The sequence below is a fragment of the Rhineura floridana genome, chromosome 3 (genome assembly GCF_030035675.1).
Source record: "Rhineura floridana isolate rRhiFlo1 chromosome 3, rRhiFlo1.hap2, whole genome shotgun sequence".
NCBI classification, from domain to species: domain Eukaryota; kingdom Metazoa; phylum Chordata; class Lepidosauria; order Squamata; family Rhineuridae; genus Rhineura; species Rhineura floridana.
The window spans coordinates 208,419,636-208,430,075 of NC_084482.1; positions in this window are offsets into that span (position 1 = coordinate 208,419,636).

Consider the following 10,440-nt stretch of genomic DNA (forward strand, 5'->3'; position numbering starts at 1 on the left):
CCTGAACTCTTATATCCAGCTCAGGCACTGAGATCATCTGCAAGAGCGGCTTTGGTCATCCCCCAAGTTGGCGAGGTTCATTTAACATCGACATGAAATCAAGCCTTCAATGTCATCGCCCCAGTTTTCTGGAATGCTCTGCCAACAGAGATTTAGCAGGCGCCTTCTGTTTTAATTTTTAAGCACCTGCTGAAAACCTTTCTGTTCTGCCAGGCTTACGCAGGTAACTAAGAAAATGCTTTTCTCACAACAGTTGACTTTTGTTTTTACTGTATTTTTAATGTTATTTATTTATTAGATTTATATCCTGCCCCTCCTTCTAGCTGGAGCCCAGGGCATCAAACAAAGACACTAAAAACACTCTAAAACACCTTAAAGACAAAAGACTAAGACATATTAAAACAAAATATCTTTAAAAACGTATTTTCCAAAAAGCTTCAAAAACATGTTAAAAACCAATTCCAACACAGACGCAGACTGGGATACGGTTTCTGCTTGTTGAAAGAGGAAGGACTTCAGTAGGAGCTGAAAAGCTAACAGAGATGGCACCTGTCTAATATTTAAGAGGAGGGAATTCCAAAGGGTAGGTGCTTTCTATGTTGTGCTGAACGGACCTCCTGATAAGATGGTATCTGCAGGAGGCCCTCACCTGCAGAGCACAGTGATCCACGGGGTATATAAGGGATAAGATGGTCTTTCAGGTATCCTGGTCCCAAGCTGTGTAGGGCTTTGTACACCAAAACAAGAACCTTGAGCTTGAACTTGAACAGCCAGTGCAATTCATTCAGCAGCAGAGTGACATGTTGGCAATACCCTGCCCCAGTGAGCAGTTGTGCCAGGGCATTTTGCATCAGCTACAGCTTCTGGAGTAACCTGAAGGGCAGCCCCATATACAGTGTGTTACAATAATCCAGCCTGGAGGTTACCAGTGCATGGACAACAGTGGCCAGCCTATCCTGGTCCAGAAAGTGGGCCAGATGCAGTGGGGGAAGGAGAGCCTCCAATCCCTTCACCTGGGTGTGACACCACCCCAGTGCAGAGACTCTGATCAGACAGTCATTAACTGATCAGTGCCCCTCAAGGGCTGCTTTCTTAAACCACAAACTGAGATTTTCAGTTTGTTTGAATTAGCTGGGCTTGAAGAAGGGCTCTTTCCCAAGTTCCTGAAGCACCACTCTGTGGCTATCTGAGGACCATCTGGCTCCGAGAGGAGAAGAGAAAGAAAACAGAACAGCTTGGAGAACCGCCAAACACATAGCAGATGGCATATCTTGATCCGTTTCAATCCGGTTTTAGGCCTGGGTTTGGTACCGAAACAGCCGTCACCCTGTATGATGACCTTTGTCGGGAGAGGGACAGGGGGAGTGTGACCCTGTTGATTCTCCTTGATCTCTCAGCTGCTTTTGATACCATCGACCATGGTATCCTTCTGGGAAGGCTCACGGAGTTGGGAGTTGGGGGTATTGCTTGGCAGTGGCTCCGCTCCTACTTGGTGGGTTGTCAACAGAAGGTAGTGCTTGAGGAACACTGCTCGACACCCTGGACTCTCCATTGTGGAGTCCCACAGGGATCGGTACTGTCCCCCATGCTTTTTAACATCTATATGAAGCCGCTGGGTGCGGTCATCAGGAGTTTTGGAGTGCGTTGTCACCAGTACGCTGATGACACGCAACTCTATTTCTCCTTTGCATCTTCCTCAGATGAGGCTGTTAACGTACTAAACCGTTGCCTGGCCGCAATAATGGATTGGATGGGAGCTAACAGACTGAAACTTAATCCTGACAAGACCGAGACGCTGTTAGTGAGTGCCTTCTCTGCCCAGATGGTGGATGTTCACCCTGTTCTGGATGGGGTTACACTCCCCTTGAAAGAACAGGTTCGTAGCTTGGGAGTTCTTTTCGACCCTTCCCTGTCTCTTGAGGCTCAGGTAGCCTCAGTGGCACGGAATGCTTTCTACCATCTCCGATTGGTAGCCCAGCTACGTCCCTATCTGGACAGTGACGACCTCGCCTCAGTCGTTCATGCTCTGGTAACTTCTAGATTGGACTACTGCAATGCGCTCTACGTTGGGCTGCCCTTGAAGATAGTTCGGAAACTACAGTTAGTCCAGAATGCAGCGGCCAGATTGTTGACGTGGACCAGAAGGTCCGCTCATATAACACCTGTTTTGGCCCGTCTGCACTGGCTTCCTATTTGTTTCCCGGCTAAATTCAAAGTGCTGGTTTTGACCTATAAAGCCTTACACGGCATGGGACCGCAATACCTGGTGGAGCGCCTCTCCCAATATGAAACTACCCGTACACTGCGCTCAACATCTAAGGCCCTCCTCCGAGTACCATCCCATCAAGAAGCTCGGAGGATGGTGACTAGAAATAGGGCCTTTTCGGATGTGGCTCCCGAACTGTGGAACAGTCTCCCCGATGAGGTGCGCCTGGCACCGACGCTGCTATCTTTTCGGCACCAGGTGAAAACCTTTTTATACTCCCAGGCATTTTAAAGTGTATTTTTACAGTATTTTATTACTATGTTGTATTCTGGATGTTGTTTGGTTCTCGTATTGTTTGTGTGTTTTTGTTTTTTTGAGTTATTATATTTATTGTATTTATATATTGTGCCTGCTTTTACCTTTTATGTACACCGCCCAGAGAGCCCTCGGGCTTAGGGCGGTATATAAATTAAATTAAATAAATAAATAAATTAAATAAATAAATTCCAGGTGATGTGGCCTCCTCTTGCCCTAACTGCCACCATGAGGCTACTGAAGAACTAACTTCACCATTAGTTGAGGCTGCTGAGGAGAGTGGATATTCTGGAGCTTCAAGATGGCAGCCATCGGTAAGCAAATCTGAGATATCCCTGCAGCGTTTTTCTATTTTTAAACTACTTAACCTCAAACTAACCAACTGTTTGAACTCATCTTTCGAGTGAGTAATTGATGAGGTTTCTCCCGCTGCATTTGGATGCAATTTTTTCCATCTATCTCCCAGCTGCTTCTGTAAAAACTAAAGGCTAATGCTGCTCACTCAAGGCTGACGGAGAGTGAAAGATACACTGTGGAACTTTGATCTAGCGCCAGCTGTATAAACAAATAAGGAAAGACTCTAAAACATCTCCTTACAAACTCTCTGCTCTTAGCCTTCTTATCAACAGTAACAACAACGAAATAACTCTTCTACTTATGCGGCTCTGAATACTCTGCCCTTTTCTGTTTTAATTCCGGCATTTTTAAATTTTAAAACTTTTAACTGCTGGGTCTATGGTTTTTACCAGGAGGAATTACAAAACTCTGGGCTTGATCCCTACAGAACTCACCTTCCACTCCAAGAAACTTAAACAAACCAAGATAAAGTCCTTTTTTGGCCCCAGAACTGGGCAGGGGAGCTTAGAAGTCATGGGGGATGAGAAAAGCCCTGAGGGAAGTGAGGCAAGTGAGATTTCCAGCTCTAGAACCCCTATATCGGATGGGAACACAGTACCCACTCTGACAACACAAGCACAAATCCAAGAGACATCTCCCTTGACAAATACCCCCCTCGACTGGTCTTTGGACTTAAAAGGTGCTTTGCAACTAGCTGTTTAGCTGTTTTGCTTACTTGCTATTCAGCCATTTTATTTTGAGGGTTTTTAAAATTTGTTTGATACTTGCCTGTCGGTTGTAGGGTGTTGGTTTTAAGAGTATAGTCTTGCCTGCTGTTAAGGAAGGGTGTGTTTTCAATATAAGTGGGTAGGGGAGGGGAACCAGGGGGCTGCCATTCATGTTTTGGAGGGCAGAGGGAGGTACGGAGTGGGGAGACAGTTATGTCATCGGGGGAGATGGAAGCGTAATAGGGTGTTGGTTGCCCCCAAACTGTCTCCCCATTCAAATAGTCTGGACAGCTGTAGTGACAGTTCCCCTGGGTTGAAAATGCTGCTTGTAAATGCCAGGTCAGTGAATGGTAAAACAATGGCCATTCAGGATTTGATCCTGGATGAGCGCGCCGACCTGGCTTGTATCACGGAGACCTGGTTGGATGAAGCTGGGGGGGTTAATTTCTCCCAGCTTTGCCCACCAGGTTTCTCCGTGCAACAGCAGGCGAGACCTGTGTTATGAGGTATCAAATATTGGGAATTTTTAATCTTTGATTCATCTCAGTGAACCAGAGTTTGAAAAGGCCTGCAACAGCAAAGATTCCTGGGAAACAGCCCCTCTGTGACCTCCGAGTACATATCTTGCAATGCCTGAAGGTATAGACTTCCTGACTCATGGAAATTTGGGATTTGTCACCCAGTAAGAATAGGTGCTCCTTTCAAACAAAGGAAATGTTTATGATAATCTAGGCCATCACGAGGAGACAGAATAGCTCCTTTCAAACTAGGAGGTGTTGTGCATTTCTAAGCCTCTGGAGAAGACAGGATAAACTCCTGTCAAACAAAGAAACTGTTTTACACAAGGATTATGATAATCTTAACCTTGAGGAATCATCAGGAATCTAAAGCAGGAGATCACACCTATCATCCGGGAACTTATCAGGAAATGAGTGGGTTCCCACCTTCCTGATCACATTTACATTGGGTTTACTTTGGGGTCAGTTTTAGTTAGGAAAAGGTATAAAACATGAGGAGTGAGAAGGGCAGTTCAGTTCCTCTTCTGGGGGGCTGCAACAACTGCTTTTCTTATCAACGCATGCTAGCATCTTTGGGACAATTTCAGAGCTATGGATTTGGGTGAGAACTTTCAGATCTGGCGCTGGTTACAAAGGGTGGAGCTTTTGCTCATTGGGCTAGATACGAAAGTCTCTCTCTCTCAGCTTTAGGCTTGCAGCAACTCTCCAGGAAAGGTATATGCAACTATCTGGGCCTTTTTCCTTCCTTTTTCTTCTTTCTTTCTGTGTGGGTGAGTTTAATGAGAAAGTGTTTATAGGGCTAGTCTCTTTGCTTTAGTCTATCCAGTGTTGCTGAATGAATGAATGAATAAATAATAGTTAGAAAACTACTCATTGTTAACTGCAATTGTAAACTGCAATATTTTTCCTTGTTCCTTCTCTTAATAAAACCGCTCTTTATTTTACTTGCAGTGTATGTGTTATTGAGTTAAGGGTAAAATTATACATGTTCTGGGGGTGACGTGCGGGTAACTCCAGCAAAAGATCCTGCTGCTCTCTTTTGGGGAATTTGGATTTCTAGTGAGCTCTGCTCATGAGGAAGTTCAAGGTTCCTTTGTAACACCTGGGGGACGGGGAGGTGGAGTTGCAGTGATCTATCGTGATACCATCTCCCTGACCAGGTGCCCTCTCCCACAGTCTTCAAGGTTCGAATCTGTATATTTGAAGTTGGGTGGCCGGGACAGAATAGGGATTCTGTTGGTGTACCACCCACCCCGCTGCTCAACAGTCTCCCTTCCTGAGCTAGCCGGGGTGGTCTCGGGGTTGGTGTTGGAGTCCCCACGGCATGTGGTATTGGGTGACTTCAACATCCACGCTGAGACCACTCTGTCGGGAGTGGCTCAGGACTCCATGGCCTCCATGACAACCATGGGTCTGGCCCAAGTATTATCTGGCCCCACTCATGCCGCTGGCCACACTTTGGACCTTGTTTTCTGTGCAGGTTGGGATGATGGTGATCCTGGTGTGGAGGAACTCTCTGTAGTACTGCTGTCATGGACAGATCACTACCTGGTTGGGTTTAGACTCACTGGGACTCAGAACCTCTGCAGGGGTGGGGAACCGATTAGGATGGTCCGCCCCAGGAGACTGATGGATCTGGATGGTTTCCTGATGGCTCTTGGGGATTTTCCTGTCACCTCGGCAGACGATTCTGTCAAAGCCCTGGTTGACCTCTGGAATGGGGAAATGGCCAGGGCAGTGGACACGATTGCCCCGGAGCGTCCCCTCTCACGGAGTGGAGCCAAACCAGCTCCTTGGTTTACCAGGGAGCTGGCGGCGATGAAACGAATAAGATGGGGACTAGAGTGATGTTGGCGGAAGACTCGGAACGAATCTGACCGAACACGGGCTACAGCCTATTTGAAGGCCTACTCCATGGCAGTGCGGGCAAAGAAGAAACTTTTCTTTTCTGCCACCATTGCGTCTGCTGGGAGTCGTCCAGCGGAGCTGTTTCGAGTGGTCAGGGGTCTTTTACATTCAGGCCCCCGAGAGGGTAATATAGACCACTCAACAGCCCGCTGTCAAGAATTTGCATGGCACTTTGCAGATAAAGTCACTCAGATTCGCTCTGACTTGGATGCTAAAATTGATAATCTCAAGGGATGTAACCTTGGCTCCTTCTTGTCCAATAACAATGGATACTTTTCAATTTGTACAGCCCGAGGATGTGGACAAGATCCTTGGAGAGGTGAGAGCCACCACATGTTTGCTAGACCCTTGCCCTTCCTGGCTCATTAAGAGTGCCAGAGGCAGACTGGCTGACGGGAGTGGTAAATGTCTCGTTACAAGACAGAATTCCAATGTGCCTAAAAGAGGCAGTCGTAAGACCTTTGTTGAAAAAGCCCTCCCTGGATCCCTCTATAATGGGTTATTATCGGCCAGTCTCCAACATTCCGTTTCTGGGTAAGGTAATAGAGTGTGTGGTGGCTGCCCACCTCGAGATTCTTGGATGAAACGGATTATCTTGACCCATTTCAGTCTGGTTTCAGGCCCGGCTACAGGACAGAGACGGCTTTGGTCGCCTTGGTGGATGACCTACGCAGAGAGCTGGACAGGGGGAGTGTGTCCCTGTTGGTTCTACTGGACCTCTCAGTGGCTTTCGATACCATCGACCATGGTATCCTTCTGGGCCGCCTTGCTGGGATGGGACTTGGGGGCACTGTGTTGCGGTGGCTCGGCTCCTTTCTGGAGGGACGAACCCAAAAGGTGGTGCTGGGGGATTCCTGTTCAACTCCTTGGCCGTTGACATATGGGGTCCCTCAGGGCTCAGTTTTGTCCCCCATGTTATTTAACATCTACATGAAAACACGGGTGAGGTTCTCCGGGGCTTTGGGGTTCGGTGTCATCAGTATGCGGATGACACCCAACTCTATTTTTCCTTTCCACCTAAAGCCAACGAAGCTGTCCTGGTCCTGAACCGGTGCCTGGCATCAGTGATGGACTGGATGAGGGCGAACAAATTGAAATTAAATCCAGACAAGACAGAGGTGCTCCTGGTTAGTCGAAAGGCAAATCAGGGAATACGGATTCAGCCTGTGCTGGATGGGGTTGCACTCCCCCTGAAGACACAGGTTCGCAGTTTGGGTGTGCTCCTGGACTCAGCTTTGAACTTGGGAGGCCCAGGTCTCTGCAGTGGCCAGGAGTGCTTTTGCCCAGCTAAGACTGGTGCGCCAGCTGCACCCGTTCCTGGAGATGCCTGATTTGACTACAGTGATGCATGCCTTCGTTACATCCCGTTTAGATTACTGTAACGCGCTCTATGTGGGGCTGCCTTTGAAGACTGTTCAGAAACTTAAACTGGTACAAAGAGCTGCAGCCAGAGTGCTTACTGGGGCTGGTTACAGCGACCATACAACCCCCTTGTTACGACAGCTCCACTGCCTGCCAGTTTGTTTCCGGTCACAATTCAAAGTGCTGGTTTTGACCTATAAAGCTCTATACGGCCTAGGTCCAGGCTATTTGTCAGACCGTATCTCCCCATATGAGCCTGCCCGGGTGTTGAGATCCTCAGGACAGGCCCTTCTCTCAGTCCCAACACCTTTGCAAGTGCGATTGGTGGGGAAGCGAGATAGGGCCTTCTCGGTGGCTGCCCCCAGGTTCTGGAACTCTCTTCCTAGGGAAGCACGAATGGCCCCTTCCTTGCTATCCTTCCGTCGGCAGGCAAATACTTTTTTATTCTGACAGGCTTTTGGACTAGAAGATGTTTAAGATAGGGCCTCATAAGGTCTGTTGTATTCTATGGTCCTATTCTTAATGTTTTAAATTGTCTTAGTATCTTAAGTGTATGTTTCATGGTTTTAATGTTACAAATAGTTTAATTCTATTTTAATTGTACATTTTTGTATGTTTTTTACCTATGTGTAGTTTTTATTTGTAAGCCGCCCTGAGTTCCAGTCTTGGAAAAAGGGCAGGGTGAAAATAAAGATTGATTGATTGATTGATTGAAACGGCCACAGCTATCTTACCAGCTGAAGCTGGAAAAAGGCACTCCTAGCCACTGAGGTCACCTGGGCCTCTAGCAACAAAGATGGATCCAGGAGCACCCCAGACTATGAACCTGCTCTTGCAGAGGGAGTACGACCCCATCCAAAGCAGGCAATTGACCAATTATCCAAACTCTGAAAACACTCACACAGTGCTTTCATCTTGCTAGGAATCAGTCAGTTTATTGGCCCTCATCCAGCCCACCACCGAGTCCAGACAGCTGTCCAGGGCTTGCATGGCCTCTCCCGATTCAGATGTTACAGAGAAATAGAGATGATACACCTCACCCCAGATCTCCTGATGACCGCTCCCAAGGGCTTCATATAGATGTTAAACAGCATGGGGGACAAGATGGTACCCTGCGGCATCACACAGCACAACTGTCGGGGGGGGGGAAAGACAATCACCCAATGCTATTCTCTGAAAACGACCTTGGAGATAGGATCACAACAACTTTAAAACAGTGCCTCCAATACCCATCTCACCAAGTCAGCCCAGAAGGATACCATGGTCAATGGCATCAAAAGTTGCCAAGAGATCAAGTAAGAGTAACAGGGTCACACTCCCCCTGTCCTTCTCCCGATAAAGGTCATCCATCAGGGTGCCCAAGGCCAATTCAATCCCATAACAAGGCCTGAACCCAGACTGGGATGGGTCAAGTTAATCTGTTTCATCCAAGAGGACTTGCAATTGCTGTGCCACAACCCTCCCAAACACATTCCCTAAAAGGGAAGCCACATACCTGAACTTACAAGATCTGAACAGGGTGGTTCATGACAGATGCTGTTGGAGGTCGCTGATTCACAGGGTCGCCATAAGTTGTAGTCGACTTGAAGGCACATAACAACAAAAAGGGGGTATTTGCGACCAGACGGTAGTTGTCACAAACCAATGGGTCCATGGTGGGCTTTTTCAGGAGCGGTCGGATTACTGCCTCTTTCAAGGTGGCTGGGACCACTGCCTCCCGCAATGATGCATTAACCACACCCTGGATCCACTCACTCATACGCCCTCAGCAAGTTTCAATAAGGGCTGAAAGGGCACGTTGCTGGTCACATTGTCACATGTACTTTGTCCATGTGATCAGGCCGCATTAACTGAAATTGATGTGTTCTGGACGGGGTTGCACTCTCCTGGAGGGAGCAGGTCCACAGCTTGGAGGTACTCCAGGATCCAACATCGTCACTGGAGGCTCAGGTGGCCTCGGTGACTAGGAGTGCTGTTTTCCAGCTCTGGCTGGTTTGCCAGCTTTGGGCCCTTTTGGACAGAGATGACTTGGCCACAGTACTCTGTGTTCTGGTTCCTTCCAGACTGGATTATTGCAATGTGTTTTTTGTGGGGCTGCCCTTGAAAACAACTTGGAAACTTCAACTGGCCCCAAATGCAGCAGCCAGATTACTGGCTGGGGTTCCCTTTAATAATAATAATAATAATAAATTTTATTTTTCAGCCGCCTATCTGTCCGGGTTAGGGACACTCTAGGCGATGAACAACAAGAATAAAAACAATACATATACATCAACATAATTTTAAACTAAAAAATCATTCGTCAATTCAATTATAACATAAAATTAATCTATCCCTATCTTGTAGGCCTGCCTGAACAGCCAGGTCTTCAAGGCTCGGTGATAGCTGGACAAGGAGGGAGCATGTCTGAGATCGAAAGGGAGTTCCAGAGGGTGGGGGCCACAACAGAGAATGCCCTCTCTCTGGTCCGCACCAGCCTTGCTGTTCTCACCGGTGGGACCGAGAGAAGGTCCTGCAATGCTGATCTCGTCAGGCGGCACAATCGGTGATTCTGGAGGCGTTCCTTCAGATATACTGGGCCGAAACCGTATAGGGTTTTAAAGGTCAACACCAACACCTTGAATTGGGCCCGGTAGACAACTGGTAACCAGTGAAGATCTAATAACACTGGGGTGATATGATCCCAGCGACGGCTATGCGTAAGCAAACGCGCCGCCGCATTCTGTACCAGCTGTAATTTCCGGACCGTTTTCAAGGGTAACCCCATGTAGAGCGCATTGCAGTAGTCTAAGCGAGAGGAGACCAGGGCATGTAGCACCTGAGGGAGCAGGTGAACAGGAAGATAGGGACGCAGTCTCCCTATCAGATGTAATTGATACCAAGCTGCCCGGCTCACTTTAGATCTCATATCCACTAATATGAAAAAAAAACCTTGCGGTTTAAGAATGTGCCAATGGCCCACAGATATTTCTATCAAACTTTAAAAAGCAGGGAAATTGGGCAGCTATAGCGAATGCACCAGAGGAGCAGGAGACCTGACTTCCTCTCTGAGATATTGTACTGCCCT